Raw genomic sequence first — 16,977 nt, 5'->3', positions numbered from 1 at the left:
GCCCATCTCCAGACAAGTCTTTTTTTATTCGAACTCCCATATCCCTCTTGAGAACTCCTTTGTGTGTGTTTTTTTTTTCACTGGCAGTTAGCACTTTTAATTAGTTGATTTTCAGATTTTCAGCTTCCAGCATCACAGGGCACGGAAGTCTAGAGAACCAGTGAGGATGGGACGGGAGGACCGCTCACCCAGCGCACAGCTACAGCTCACAGGACAGGAAAGCCCAGGGCTGCTGAAAAAGAATATATATATTTTTTTACTTTATTTTTTTACATTTTTTTAATGATGTTTTTACAATTGCTTACTGTGTCCAAGGAAAGGAAGAGGCTGGTAAATTACATATTTGGCTCCATCTTAATAGCATTATGGGCCCCTGGACAAAGTAATGCACTGGGGCCCCCACAAGCCTGCACTACCGCTCACCAAACGCAACACATTTAAATAAAAGGGTCTGCACTGTAAGTTCACCACAACCGCAGGGCAGTGTATAGAGGTCAGTAATACGTAGGGTGGTGTGTAGAGGTCAGTAATAGGCAGGGTGGTGTGTAGATGTCAGTAATAGGTAGGGTGGTGTGTAGAGGTCAGTAATAGGTAGGGCGGTGTGTAGAGGTCAGTAATAGGTAGGGCGGTGTGTAGAGGTCAGTAATTGGTAGGGCGATGTGTGGAGGTCAGTAATAGGTAGGGCGGTGTGTAAAGGTCAGCAATAGGTAGGGCGGTGTGTAGAGGTCAGTAATAGGTAGGGCGGTGTGTAGAGGTCAGTAATAGGTAATGTGGTGTGTAGAGGTCAGTAATAGGTAGAGCAGTGTGTAGAGGTCAGTGATAGGTAGGGTGGTGTGTAGAGGTCAGTAATAGGTAGGGTGGTGTGTAGAGGTCAGTAATAGGTAAGGCAGTGTATAGAGGTCAGTAATAGGCATTTGACATAGTTCCACATAAACGTTTACTGTACAAAATAAGGTCCGTTGGCTTGGACCATAGGGTGAGTACATGGATTGAAAACTGGCTACAAGGGCGAATTCAGAGGGTGGTGATAAATGGGGAATACTCGGAATGGTCAGGGGTTGGTAGTGGGGTCCCACAGGGTTCTGTGGTGGGACCAATCCTATTTAATTTGTTCATAAACGACCTGGAGGATGGGGTAAACTGTTCAATCTCTGTATTTGCGGACGATAATAAGCTAAGCAAGGCAATAAGTTCTCCACAGGATGTGGAAACCTTGCAAGAAGATCTGAACAAATGAATGGGGTGAGCAACTACATGGCAAATGAGGTTTAATATAGAAAAATTTAAAATAATGCATTTGGGTGGCAAAAATATGAATGCAATCTATACACTAGGGCAGTGTTTATCAACTCTAGTCCTCAAGGCGCCCCAACAGGTCATGTTTTCAGGATTTCCCTCGAATGAAATGGCTGTGGTAATTATTAAGGCAGTGAAACGGATCAAATCACCTGTGCAAAATAATGGAGAGCCTGAAAACATGACTTGTTGGTGCGCTCTGAGGACTGGAGTTGAGAAACACTGCACTAGGGGGAGAACCTCTGGGGGAGAATCTAGGATGGAAAAGAACCTGGGGGTCCTAGTAGATGATAGGCTCAGCAATGGCATGCAATGCCAAGCTGCTGCTAACATAGCAAACAGAATATTGGCATGCATTAAAAAAGGGATTAACTCCAGTGATAAAGCGATAATTCTCCCGCTCTACAAGACTCTGGTCCGGCCACACCTGGAGTATTCTGTCCAGTTCTGGGCACCAGAGTACAAAGAAGGGCAACAAAGCTAATAAAGGGTCTGCAGGATATTAGTTATGAAGAAAGGTTGTGAGCACTGAACTTATTCTCTCTGGAGAAGAGACGCTTGAGAGGGGATATGATTTCAATTTACAAATACTGTACTGGTGACCCCACAATAGGGATAAAACTTTTTGCGGAAGGGAGTTTAACAAGACATGTGGCCACTCATTAAAATTAGAAAAAAAAGAGGTTTAACCATAAACTACGTAGAGGGTTCTTTACTGTAAGAGCGGCAAGGATGTGGAATTCCCTTTCACAGGCGGTGGTTTCAGCGAGGAGCATCGATAGTTTCAAAAATCTATTAGATAAGCACCCGAACAACCACAACATACAGGGATATACAATGTAATACTGACATATAATCACACACATAGGTTGGACTTGATGAACTTGTGTCTTTGTTCAACCTCACCTACTATGTAACTATGAGTACAAGTATTAGAACTCTTTCACACGGGCGGCTGTTCTGCTGCTGTTAAAAGCATGTTTTGTTATTTTGAAATTCCAGGACTCCAGGCACAGCGATCACTTGCAGTTGTATATTACGATTAGCTGCATTTACTTGCGTTTACATGCGGCTGCATTTAGCTGCGTTTAGCTGCGTTGGAACATTCTTGCCATTTCTGATGTGCTTCCTTTTGTTTTTCTTTCCTTGTTGCCGTTGCTTTCTGCAGGTGAAATAGTACACTGTGATTACCTGCATAAGAGAGTAACTAGCTCTCCTAGGTTCACAACAAAGGGCCGTGCCACATCCAAAAAATTGATTCAAAAGAAGAAAGGGGTTCCCCTAAGCGGATTTTTCCGACACTTGCACATCAGAATATATATAGTGGAAAGGTACAAACTCATATAAAGAGTAAAAACAGTATTTTATTTAAAGATTCTCATGTATTAAAAACATTCAAAGTATTACAAGCAACGAATACATTGTATATTGTACACAATTCAGAAGAGTTTTTTGGAAAGAGGGAGTGTGTTCCTTGTAGGATGGCACTCTATTCAAGTCCAATGCGTTTCGGAATACCTTATATGTCAGTCCTTCATCAGGGGCATAGTTGAAAAGAGGAACTCATCTAAATTAATTGAAAAGCATAAACGATAAATTACCTTACAGGTCTATATGTGAATATACCATTAGTAGGTTAAATGATCAATTGATCGCCTACCTTTTGTGTTATCGTTGCTTTCTTTAGAATAACAGATAAAAACCAAGAGGGAGAAGCAAAGGTTGCTTGGGAATAGAGTGGCAGTTGGGTATAATTTGTGTATGCGAAATGCTGTACTCTAGATACTCTACCACTATATAGTATTTCCCCAACTGGGGGTATCTGGCATTTCACCTACCCTGCCCGTCCCGGATGCGTACTGGCCGAGGCGGTGTACTGGAGCGAAGGAGGACAGTCCTATAAATGGAATAAAAATCATTTGTGTATGTGAGACTTCTCTTAGGTATTAATCAAATTTACATAGATAATTAATGAATAGAGCCTATAATGTGCATGACTGATTATATTAATAAATTCTATTCTAGAATCTACTTATTTATTTTTAAATTTATTTGATATTCCATTGTAAATAGACATGCATTGGGTAAGTTATTACAGAATTATATACAGCAAGTGTTGCAGCCTCCATGGTGTGGGTGAGTGTGAAAATATTTTTAATATTTTTGACATAATGAAAGTAGCAATATAATGCTGTCATGTGTTGGACTTCCACACCAAAATATATGTAGTGTTATGTAGTAGTAGGAGGTGCAGGTAAATAGTCCTAGATATATTATCAAATTAACTTTGATATTGTGTTCATGATATAAAGCTATGTTAGATTTGCAGACCTGGATATTATTGGGAGCAGCAAAAGTATAGCAGAAAACACAGGCATGCTTTCATGGGTAATAATGAGTGTGGGAAACATTGCAGTTTCAGTTTTTTTAGAATTTAAAATAAACAAAAGAAATAAGTAAATAAGTAAGTTTCAGAAACATTGAAGTTTGGGTTTTAAGAGGAATAAGAGTGAATTACACAGGTAGATCTGTACCTTCAAATAAAGAGTAGTTGTGTTTGTCCGGCCACGCATCCCAGCATCCGGCGGGTATGATGCCTGAGCTGGGAATGAGTGAAGCTGGTGTATATGTAGGATGGGCTTCAATCAGCCGGCGCAATCATAAGAACCAATCAAACATACTTGAATTTGCAATGTTCTTGAATTATATGCGATATTTTTGCTGTCTCTTGTTTACTCTATATACAACCTCTATTTCAAACAAAATAGAGGGTGCATCTGACTTTGGCGGTTGCCCGGCACGGAAAGCCGCCCAGAGTTTCTTTCTGGGCGGCGCCATAGGAGGTTACCAGGACGACACTACATCTACGCCCCTCACCTCCATATTGCCACTCCGGCGGACATGCGTAGTCCGCCGGTGAGGCATTCCGTGCCGGTGGGATGGGTGTGCGTGACCCGTCCCAACGTAACTGCGCTCGCGCATGCGCGGTAGGGACGGCGCCGCGCATCCCCGTCTCGGGGAGCGATACCGGGACTCTCCAGCTGATGGGCTTCGTAATTCAGCTGTGCGCAATGATTGCGCCGGCTGATTGAAGCCCATCCTACATATACACCGGCTTCACTCATTCCCAGCTCAGGCGTCATACCCGCCGGATGCTGGGATGCGTGGCCGGACAAACACAACTACTCTTTATTTGAAGGTACAGATCTACCTGTGTAATTCAATCTTATTCCTATTGAAACCCAAACTTCAATGTTTCTGAAACTTACTTATTTACTTATTTCTTTTGTTTATTTTAAATTCTAAAAAAACTGAAACTGCAATGTTTCCCACACTCATTATTACCCATGAAAGCATGCCTGTGTTTTCTGCTATACTTTGGCTGCTCCCAATAATATCCAGGTCTGCAAATCTAACATAGCTTTATATCATGAACACAATATCAAAGTTAATTTGATAATATATCTAGGACTATTTACCTGCACCTCCTACTACTACATAACACTACATATATTTTGGTGTGGAAGTCCAACACATGACAGCATTATATTGCTACTTTCATTATGTCAAAAATATTAAAAATATTTTCATACTCACCCACACCATGGAGGCTGCAACACTTGCTTTATATAATTCTGTAATAACTTACCCAATGCATGTCTATTTACAATGGAATATCAAATACATTTAAAAATAAATAAGTAGATTCTAGAATAGAATTTATTAATATAATCAGTCATGCACATTATAGGCTCTATTCATTAATTATCTATGTAAATTTGATTAATACCTAATAGAAGTCTCACATACACAAATGATTTTTATTCCATTTATAGGACTGTCCTCCTTCGCTCCAGTACACCGCCTCGGCCAGTACGCATCCGGGACGGGCAGGGTAGGTGAAATGCCAGATACCCCCAGTTGGGGAAATACTATATAGTGGTAGAGTATCTAGAGTACAGCATTTCGCATACACAAATTATACCCAACTGCCACTCTATTCCCAAGCAACCTTTGCTTCTCCCTCTTGGTTTTTATCTGTTATTCTAAAGAAAGCAACGATAACACAAAAGGTAGGCGATCAATTAATCATTTAACCTACTAATGGTATATTCACATATAGACCTGTAAGGTAATTTATCGTTTATGCTTTTCAATTAATTTAGATGAGTTCCTCTTTTCAACTATGCCCCTGATGAAGGACTGACATATAAGGTATTCCGAAACGCGTTGGACTTGAATAGAGTCCCATCCTACAAGGAACACACTCCCTCTTTCCAAAAAACTCTTCTGAATTGTGTACAATATACAATGTATTCGTTGCTTGTAATACTTTGAATGTTTTTAATACATGAGGATCTTTACATAAAATACTGTTTTTACTCTTTATATGAGTTTGTACCTTTCCACTATATATATTCTGATGTGCAAGTGCCGGAAAAATCCGCTTAGGGGAACCCCTTTCTTCTTTTGAACTGTGATTACCTGCAGTTGTGTGCAGATAGCTGCAATAAATCGGTCCTGGACGCAGTCAAATTGATTTTTTCTATCCGCACCAAACCCCATGTAATGAAACCGTTGCTAAATGCAGTGTGTGAATGGGGCCATAGGAAAGCATTGTGTGAGTTTAGGTGCGGTAGATAACTTGATCTATCCGCTGCTAAAAGCTGAATTCTATCCGCCCGTGGGAAAGGGGCCTTAAAAAGATTTTTTTTTTGAAGATTTTGCACAAGGCCAGTGGTCTTACTTTTTGTTTTATTGAGTCATTAGAAGATTTCCCAGTCAGAAGAGAGCTACAAGGCTGATGACATTACCAGCAAGAAGCTCACTTTAATGCCGGTCCAACAGCTCAATATTCCTACCTTTGCCCATCACTCCGTTTGCCCATAGGAGCAAGAGGAAAGCCCTTTGAAATGAAAGCTTCAAGACACAACATGGAGCTTACATTGATCTGAGAACTATCTCCTTACCCCATGTGCCCAGTGTTAATTTTGACATCAAATTTTGATTTTGTTTTAGTCATAGTATTTTTACTAAAGTCGACTAAAATCAAATGGGTTTAATAAATTGTAATGCATTATTTAAGCATTTCTCTAGCCAAACTCCTTATATACTCCTGGAGTAAATATCTAATAACATGTTATTATTTATGGTATTATGGTTTGAACATGCACTACAAACACAGATTTAGCCATTGTGATATATAATGTCTTTATAAAAAAAAAAAAAAAAAAAAAAAAAACAAGTTTCATAAACAAACAAAAATATTGCTTTTTGACAAACAGAAGTACAACTTTAAAATATATATACCTGAATATATTACCAATGTTAAATATTTTTTTAAAAAAATAGGAAAAAAACTTTGTCTTCATTTATTACTTCAGCAGCGTAGTAGATGCCCCTTACTTTATATTGATGGTATAGGGCAGTGTTCATTTTGAATTCAAATTTCGATTTTGTTTCTTTTGACTAAAATGCCATTTTAGTTTGTTAGTCATCTGAATTGTTTTAGTTTTTAGTCGTATTTTAGTCGACTAAAATCTCCAGTACCCTAATATTTTCGGCAATGAAATCAACACTGAAGTGCTGGGTGCCTGGCTGTCGCACAGTAGAAAGGAGTAGAAGTAGTAAAGTAGTAAAAGCTTCTACACCCAGATGTACTGGCAATGTCACTTGGACAAAGCACAGGTTCATGTTAACTTTGAAAATCTTTTTAATTGCCCATTTACACATTTCAATTGTGGTGTGTTATATCAGAAAACACATTGCTGGAAGGCTTTTTTTTCGTTCTGGTGCATTGGTAGCTCATTCTTTTGAATGAATGCAACATGTATTAAAGTGGTTCTAAAGCCTTATAGTGATTGTAAAGTCTTGTTTTTTTTTCCTAACAAAACTACAAACATGTTATACTACCCTGCAGTGGATTTGCACAGAGCAGGCCAGATCCTCCTCTTCTAAGGTCCCTCTTCTGTGATCCTGGCCCTTCCCTCCTGTTCAGTGCCCCCCACAGCAAGCAGCTTGCTATGGGGACACACAAGCCGAGTCACAGCTCCCTGTTTCCATTCAGACACGGAGCCCCGACCTGACCCCTCTCTCCCCTGATTGGCTTGCTGACTTTGATTGACAGCAGCGGGAAGACAATGGCGCCACTGTTGTGTCTCAGCCAATCAGGTAGGAGAATCTCGGACAACTGATACACTCATGGACATCGCTGGACAGAGAGGGACCTCAGGTAGGTGTTAGGGGGGATGAGGGGGGCTGCTGCACACAGAAGGCTTTTTTATCTAAATGCAGAGAATGCATTAAGATAAAAAACTTTCTGCCTTTACAACCCCTTTAAGTTTTTTTACCTTAATGCATTCCATGCATTACGGTGAAAACCTTTCTGTGCTGAAAAACTCCCCCCAGCCCCCCCCCCCCCCCCTTTTCTTAACTAAGCCCGATCAAATCCAGCAATGTGCACGAGAGCAGTGTCTCTCACCGATGCCTCCCTCCTCACTGGGCAGATTGATAACAGCAGGAGCCATTGGCTGCCGCTGCTGTCAATCAAAGTCTGTGCAGAGCGAGCGGGGCCGAGCTACCAGCTCTGTGTCAAAAGACAAAGGCAAGGCGGCTCAGGAGGGAGCATTTACCAAAGAGGAAGAGCCTGGCACGCTGGTGGAGGACCCCAGAAGAAGATAATTGGGGCAGGTAGGTATGACATGTTTGTTATTTAAATTTTTAAAAAATTTCGCTTTAATGTGCAACATATCACATCTTAACACAACACACCATGGCAAAGTATGAATGGGATTTTGTTCTATATGATAAGCTTATGGACTGTGTCATATTTCATATGTACCTGTATTTTCTACCTGAAAATTACCCTTGGACACCTGTCAACAAAGCAGTTATGTTTTGGACAAATCATGCAATCGTATACAAAAAAAAATAATTCAAACACCTTATATTTGTATTTGTACTGACCATTCTTTAGAGATAAGATGTATAGTAAATACGCTGGTTACTCATGGGGCTTTACGCATAATAACAAGGTACATTTTAATTATTCAGTTACCAGACACTGCTGCTTCCTGGGAAGGTTTAGACTACAGAAATATTGATTTTATTGTGTGAGGAGCAACAGAATGCTTTACATATTCTTCCATTGCAGATGTTTTGTTGTCCTGTAAAAACAATTATATTTTTACGTCACTGGTGTGTCTTACCCTGTTTCCCCGAAAATAAGACCTAGCGTGATTGTCGGTGATGGCTGCAATATAAGCCCTACCCCCCAAATAAGCCCTAGTTAAAGTCCTTGTAGGTCTTATTTTCAGGGTAGGGCTTATTTTCGGGGAAACAGGGTAGGGCTTATTTGGGGGGGTAGGGCTTATATTGCAGCCCTCACCGACAATCACGCTAGGTCTTATTTTAGGGGAAACAGGGTAGATCTCAAGGCTGATAGCCTATTTGCAGTCTTTGAACTGCTAATAACAAAAACCACCGTCGCCACCACTTAAAGTGGAAGAAAAGCCCTAACTTTATCCATTCTTAAAAATGTCCCCCCCCCCTCCACGTACCTATCCTATATAAGAAAAAGTCCTGCATACTTACCTATTTTTAATCCACTCTGGTCAAGTCACATGTTCCCATAGCTCCTGCTCCCCTGTGTCAGTGAGCAGCTGCTGAAGGGGAGGGAAAGGATCGCTGACAACGGCTGGGCTATGGGAACCTATGGGTGAGGTCACAACTCCAGGAATTCCGAGCCACTGTCAAGTACTTCCTTACGGAGCTGCAGGATCACATGAATGGACTGGAGCAGAAAAAAAACAGGTAAGTATACAGATCTTTTTTTCTAAATAAATGTTAGGCAGGATAGGTAGGAAGAAGAGAGATACTGGAGATATAGTTTAAAGTGGAATAAAAGCCTAACCCAAATATCGTTTAAATACACACGTACACGTATTCTAATGCCACGTACACACGATCGGAAATACCGCCAGCAAAACTCTGATGAGAGCTTTTTGTCGGAAAATGCGACCGCATGTATGCTCCATCAGTCTTTTGCTGGCAGAATTCCAGCCAGCAAAAGATTGAATGTTCTCTATTTTTCGGTCAGGAAAAGTTCCTATCCGAAAATGCGTTCGTCTGTATGCAATTCGGACGCGCAAAAAATCACGCATGTTCGGAAACAATTCGCGCATGCTCGGAAGAATTGAACTTCATTTTCTCGGCTCGTCATAGTGTTGTACGTCACCGCGTGGTTGAAAGTTCAGAGGACTTTTGTCTTGTGTATGCAAGGCAAACTTGAGCGGAATTCCGTCGGAAAAACCATCCATGTTTTTTCTGATGGAAATTCCAATCGTGTGTATTACTTGAATCTTGGTGTGCTGTGTGTATTTCTTCCAGGTCTGTGAAAAAATCTAGTGTTAGGCCTAGCACACACGGGTAGAATGTCGACCTGTTCAATTTGGAACCGTCTGACATTTAGCCCGTGTGTATGGCAGCCGGTCCGACAGAAGCCAGCTTCTGTCAAAGGCTTGTGACCACAGCTCTGCTTGCTGCTCAGGCTGATGTCGTCACTACCTTTACAAGGTAATACCTGGGTTTGTGAAGGCATTTGAAGCATACGAAGTGAATTTATATTATTTTGGGGCTACTGAAAAATATATTTAACCATCTCAATACAGTGCACTTACACCCCCTTCCTGCCTAGACCAATTTACAGCTTTCAGCGCTCTCACAGTTTGAATGACAATTACTCAGTCATGCAACACTGTACCCACATGAAACTTGCGTGTTTTTTTCACACAAATAGCGCTTTCTTTTGGTGGTATTTAGTCACTAGTGGGGTTTTTTATTTTTTTGTGCTATAAATAAAAAAAGGCTGTAAATTTTGTGAAAGAAAATGCCTTTTTCTTTGTTTCTGTCATAAAATTTTGCTAATTAGTAATTTTTCTTCATAAATTTTGGCCAAAATTTATACTGCTACATATCTTTGGTAAAAAATAACCCAAATTAGTGTATATTATTTGGTCTTTGTGAAAGTTATAGAGTCTACAAACTATGGTAACTATGGTGCCAATCACTGAAATCATTGATCACATCTGATCAGGCCTTCAGTACATCAGGTGTATCTCATTTCTTGAGACATTAACAAGTCAGGAAAGTACAAATACCCCCCAAATGACCACTTTTTAGAAAGTAGACATTCCAAGGTATTAGGTAAGTAGCATGGTGAGTTTTTTTAAAGCGGAAGTAAACCCATCCATAAAACAGTTACCTTTCCGGCACGTGCCGGAAATGTAACACTCTCATTGGGTGTGCTCTCAACCAAACTGTGAAACCATCCAATGGTCGGTGTCATAACTGATCACATGTGCAGCACCATGGCAGTTCTAGATTAAACAGAGGCCAAGATGGCGGCTTCCTTGGCTGAAAACGATAGGAGGGTTTACTTCCACTTTAAGTTGTAATTTTTTCCCACAATTCTTTGCAAAATTTTTTTTTTTTTTTTTTTACAAAATTGTCAAATTATCAGTATATTTCTCACACACAGCATACAACAAATTACACCCCAAAATACATTCTGCTACTCTTCCCGAGTATGGCGATACCACATGTGTGAGACTTTTACACAGCCTGGCCACATACAAAGGCCCAACATCGAAGTAGCACCTTCAGGCGTTCTACAAACATAAATGACACATCTCGTTTCTCAACCACCTATTACACTTTTGAAGGCCCTGGCGCACCAGGACAATGGAATTGCCCACAAAATGACTCCATTTTGGAAAGCAAACACCCCAATGTATAATCTATGAGGCATAATGAGTCTTTTGAACGGTTCATTTTTTTCCAAAAGTTTTTGGAAAATGTGGAAAAAAATGAAAACGCATTTTTTTACACAAAGTTGTCATACATTCTGCTACTCTTCCCGAGTGTGGCGATACCACATGTGTGAGACTTTTACACAGCCTGGCCACATACAGAGGCCCAACATTGAAGTAGTACCTTCAGGCATTCTAGGAGCATAAATTACACATCTCATTTCATTCCTACCTATCACACTTTTGAAGGTCCTTGAGCACCAGGACAGTGGAATTACCCACAAAATGACCCCATTTTGGAAAGCAAACACCCCAACGTATATTCTATGAGGCATGGGCTGCAAATAGGTACTCGGGTACTCTGATGGGCTGGTGATAGGTACTCGGTTACTCTGATGGGCTTGTGACAGGTACTCAGTTACTCTGATGGGCTGGTGACAGGTACTCGGTTAATCTGATGGGCTTGTGACAGGTACTCAGTTACTCTGATGGGTTGGTGACAGGTACTCGGTTACTCTGATGGGCTGGTGACAGGTACTCGGTTACTCTGATGGGCTTGTGACAGGTACTCAGTTACTCTGATGGGCTGGTGACAGGTACTCGGTTAATCTGATGGGCTTGTGACAGGTACTCAGTTACTCTGATGGGTTGGTGACAGGTGCTCGGTTACTCTGATGGGCTTGTGACAGGTACTCGGGTACACTGATGGCCTGGTGACAGGTACTCGGGTACTCTGATGGCCTGGTGACAGGTACTCGGGTACTCTGATGGGCTACAGATAGGTACTCGGGTACTCTGATGGGCTGGTGACTGGTATTCGGGTACTCTGAAGAGCGGTGACAGGTACTAATAGGGACTGTGACAGGTACGCAGGTACTCGGGTACCCATCAGGACCTTGACAGGTTCTCAGGTACTCATATAGACTGTGACAGGTACTCAGATGAACTGACAAGTACTCATATGGACTGTGAGAGGTACTCAGGTACTCAGGTATTTAGGTGAACTGTGACAGGTACTCAGATGAACTGACAAGTACTCATATGGACTGTGAGAGGTACTCAGGTACTCAGGTATTTAGATGAACTGTGACAGGTACTCGGTTACTCAGATGAACTGTGACAGGTACTCGGGTACTCATATGGACTGTGACAGGTACTTGGGTACTCTGATGGACTGTGACAGGTACTCGGGTACTCAGATGAACTGTGATAGGTACTCAGATGAACTGTGACAGGTACTCATATGGACTGGGACAGGTACTCAGGTACTCGGATGAACTGTGACAGGTACTCGGGTACTCTGATGGACTGTGACAGGTACTCGGGTACTCTGATGGACTGTGACAGGTACTCAGGTACTCTGATGGACTGTGACAGGTACTCGGGTACTCAGATGAGCTGTGACAGGTACTCATATGGACTGACAGGTACTCAGATGAACTGTGCAAGGTACTTTGATGGGTGGTGACAGGTCCTCTTTATTGGGGGGGGCAATCAGTGTGATTGTTGTACACTGTAAGTGGTAACGAGATGTTACCACAATCTCCTTTTCACACACGATCGGTGTGTGAGGAGGAGAACACGGTAATATCTCGTTACTGCGGTTTGTTGACATTTAGTGATCGGCTGTGAAAGGATTGCAGCCAATCACGTGGTGAACAGCAGCCGGCCAATGGCTGTTTACCAGCGTCGGTGACAAGCAGTGTTCCCGGGAACAGGCCACCACTGATGTGCACGCTTAGTGCGCTCTAGATCGTGCGCATGCTTCATGCAAAGTAGGGCGGTACCACCTGTGATCAGCCGTGACTTCATTAGGGCCGATCAAGTGGTAAACAGCCATGCTCAATGGCTGTTCACCACCCTCGGTGGCGAGCGGTGTCTCCGTGACACACCGCCACTGAAGGAACAGGAATGCATGCACACGATCGCGCGCATTCCCTGTTTAAATGGAGGGACATCATATGACGCCCTCCCAGAACGAGAGTCGCGCCGCCTGGCCGTCATATGACAGCCGGCGGGCGGCAAGTGTTAAAGCGGTCATTAAGTCATTTTTTAATCTTTCCATCTATTAAATCTTCTGCCCTTATTGTTTTAACCTTGGATAGTAAAACTTTTTTTCTGCCAGTAAATACCTTATACAGCCCACTTCATGTTTCTTGTCTGGTAAAAAGCCTAGGCTTATGACATCATGCACAGCTCTCTCTTACTTTCGTGAGATTTTGCCAGGGAGGGAGGGGGGATTTTTGTATATAAGAGGGCTAATCAGAGCTGCAGGGTTGTAGAGCTGGAGGTGTGCCTCTTTGTCAATCCAAGAAGTGAACAGGCAGCAGCTTCAGCTGCCCACAGTTAAAATGGCAGCAGCCAGACTCAGTGGAGGGAGATTTCTGCAGCATATTTGGCAAGTACAGAATCACAGTATATATAAAATAATATACAAAGTGGTTGGAGGGAGGCTTCAGAATGGCAAAATGTTTTTATTACAGATTATGTGAGCAGACTGCAGTTCCTCTTTAAATTAATGTTTTGCAGCAGTTAATTGTGCCTATCCCACAAATACAGAGGCTGCTATAGCAGACTTCCTTCTGAAAATGCTGGTTCATTAGCTGTCACCCTAACCTACTGTCTTCAGTACTATCTGTGTGTCACTCATCTGCAATCAGTATGTAACTCAGGAAGGTTAAAATACTTTTGCCTATTTGTTTTGGGTCTCAGGCAAGTATGGCATTTACAGAAAAATATGTCAGCAATAACTCCATGTTTGTTCTATGGCAGCTGTGACACAAGCTTTGCATTAGGCTTAACCCCTTGCCGACCAGCCGCCGTCATTTTACTGCGGCAGGTCGGCACGATCCTGCGAACAGTCGTAGCTATATGTTGGCTCATGGGATCGGGATAGCAGGCCTGCGCGCGCCGCCGAAGGCGCATGCACACGCTGCTGCTCAGGGGCAAAGGTCACGAAGACCTCCAGCCACGAGCGATCGCGAGCACAAGAGGCAGAACAGGTAAGTGTGTGGGTAAACGCACAAATCACTGTTCTGTTCTGAGAGCAGTCACAGAACGTGTGTTCCTATTAGCTAGGACCCACGATCGTCACTTCTTCTAGTCAGTCCCCTCCCCCTTCAGTTAGAAACACGTAGCAGGGAACATAATTAACCCCTTGATTGCCCCCTAGTGTTAACCCCTTCCCTGCCAATGGCATTTATACAGTAACCAGTGCATTTTTATAGCACTGATCACTGTATAAATGCCAATGGTCCCAAAAATGTGTCAAAAGTGTCCGATGTGTCCACCATAATGTCGCAGTTCTGATAAAAATCGCAGATCGCCACCATTACTAGTAAAAAAAAAATAATAATAAAAATGCTATAAATCTATCCCCTGTTTTGTAGACGTTATAACTTTTGCGCAAACCAATCAATATACACTTATTGCGATTTTTTTTTATCAAAAATATGTAGAAGAATACATATCGGCCTAAACTGAGAAAAAATGAGCTTTTTTAAAAAAAAAAAAAATGGGGATATTTATTATAGCAAAAAGTACAAAATATTGCATTTTTTTTTCAAAATTGTCGCTCTTTTTTTATTTATAGCGCAAAAAATAAAAACCATAGAGACGATCAAATACCACCAAATGAAAGCTCTATTTGTGGGAAAGAAAGGACGTCAATTTTGTTTGGGTGCAGCGTCGCACGACCATGCAATTGTCAGTTAAAGCGACGCAGTGCTGAATCGCAAAAATTGGCCCGGTCATTCAGCAGCCAAATCTTCTGGGGCTGAAGTGGTTAATGAGCAGCCCTTCTCCTAACAACACTCACTAGTGTTGGGAGCAACCACTGTGCATCCAAAACTACAGTGCATAGAATGCTGAAACACAAACTGACTTACATACAGGTACTTCATACTATTTACTTCTCTTTAGCTGAGGGGACAAGAGCAAACAGAGGACCTGCAATGAAAGAACAGTAATCGTCTGAATGGGAGCTTCAGACATGCCTGTGCTGAAGTTTTACATTTAATACAAAGTCCCAATTTGTCTTGCTGTTTTTACAATTGGGTGTATCCACATGTGTAACAGATAACACAAACTAAAACATATGTTTACAGAAACCACTGGGTTCAAAACAGCCCTTTGGGTTATAGCAGAACGAAATTGAGCGATAATGAGCTTTTCTGCCAAACAGCGCATACAAAATGTAGACACAGGTAATTAGTCTTCAATACACGTGTTTGCCTGTAGCTCTCCTTTAAGTGTCTTTACAGAAGACAATTATCCCCATAGTAACCAGATTCCAGCTGTCATTTGACCTGTACAGGATAGAATCTATCCGATGCCATAGGCTCATAGACACTTCTGATATGTACCCCCACTGTCAGGCAAAAGACGACTTCAGTCAGAACTAAATAGGTGATTTTAATTGCTGATATTACCTTATTTCAGGGATATGCAATTAGCGGACCTCCAGCTGTTGCAAAACTACAAGTCCCATCATGCCTCTGCCTCTCGGTGTCATGCTTGTGGCTGTCAGAGTCTTGCTATGCCTCATGGGACTTGTAGTTCTGCAACAGCTGGAGGTCCACTAATTGCATATCCCTGCCTTTTTTGAACAGAATAGCTGTAATTGATAGTAAAAAAAAAAGGGCACCTACCAAGTGTAGTAAACAGAAACAATAGAGCTTAGTAGTTCAATTTATAACAAATTCCTTTGATTTTTGTGTATTACTGTACTTAAAGGGGGCCCTTATTTGCAGGACAGGACATCTACAAATATTGGCCATAGCCTAGAGCAGGGGTAGGCAAACTTTGAGATGTGGAGATCTACCTGAACCACATGAAAAAGATCAATGATCACCAGGGGTTCAGCACCCTTTAAAAAAAAAAAAAAAAAAAAAAAAAAAGGAATTATTTCGCAAGGCCTAACTAAATAGTAAGGACAACTTAGAAAAATGTATTAAAACAAATGTCACTGTAAAAATATAAACTTAGCCCACCTTAAAAATGGACAGTGCCAGCAGGGCAGTGGACAGTGTCAGTATGGCAGGGGACGGTGCCAGTAAAGAAGAGATGGTGTCAGTAGGGCAGTGGGTGGTGTCAGCAAAGCAGTGGACATGTCATTAAGGCAGTGGATGTGTCAGTAGTTTTTTTATTATTATTTTTTTATTCAGAAAAAGAAGGGGCCGGTAAATAAGATATTTTCCAAACCCCTTCCACCGCTCTCCATCTTAAAATGATCCCCCGCATGCAGCCAGCTGGAGAGAAGGGAAAGCTAGCGGCATTTACTGGAACTGATCCTCTGTATTTTCCTCCTGCAACAGCAGAATGCAGGTGGGAGGGAGAGGAGGAGAAGCCGGCTGCAGGAGGAAAATTTGGGGATCATTTCCAGTAATTACCACCCCCCACTCCTGCCCAGGTTCTGGGGGCCAGCAAGGAAGGGAAGCCATCTACCCATCAACGGCTGGTGATTGACGGGTTGCCCTGCCCCGCCCTGGCCTGGAGCACCAAGACTGTCAGGAGCAGCACAGAGCAATCCAGGTAACCTAGAACTAAAATACTAAGAGACGTGGATGATAATTTTGCCCCTCCTTTGTAGCTGTTTATAGGTGTACAGAGTGGGCAAATTGTCCCTATCAGCTTCTCTGCCCCAAATTTCAATTGCCTTGTCCTATGATGTCTGATACGAAGGACCTGTGTCAATAAGATTTTGTTTGCGTCATATGGGTTTTTTATTCCTATACAAGTCTACATAAATGCAAAACCTGATGAAAGCAAGTGAAATGCGGGTCAGAAGGAGGTCGTATACACTTGTCAATGAATTCTGAATGATCTCAAAAGTGTGTAAAGCTGATGTTATCAACACAAACCCAAAGCCTGT

At 42.0% G+C, this 16,977-nt stretch overlaps 1 long non-coding RNA gene across 1 annotated transcript in view; it reads left to right on the top strand.

The window, feature by feature from the left end:
• The window catches only part of LOC141103464 (uncharacterized), a 45,599-nt gene that overhangs the window by 13,264 nt on the left and 15,358 nt on the right, over positions 1–16,977 (top strand). The gene's annotated exons all lie outside the window — the stretch shown is intronic.

Source organism: Aquarana catesbeiana, linkage group LG07, assembly GCF_042186555.1.
Source record: "Aquarana catesbeiana isolate 2022-GZ linkage group LG07, ASM4218655v1, whole genome shotgun sequence".
Taxonomy (NCBI): domain Eukaryota; kingdom Metazoa; phylum Chordata; class Amphibia; order Anura; family Ranidae; genus Aquarana; species Aquarana catesbeiana.
This window is presented reverse-complemented; position numbering and strand designations above follow the sequence as displayed.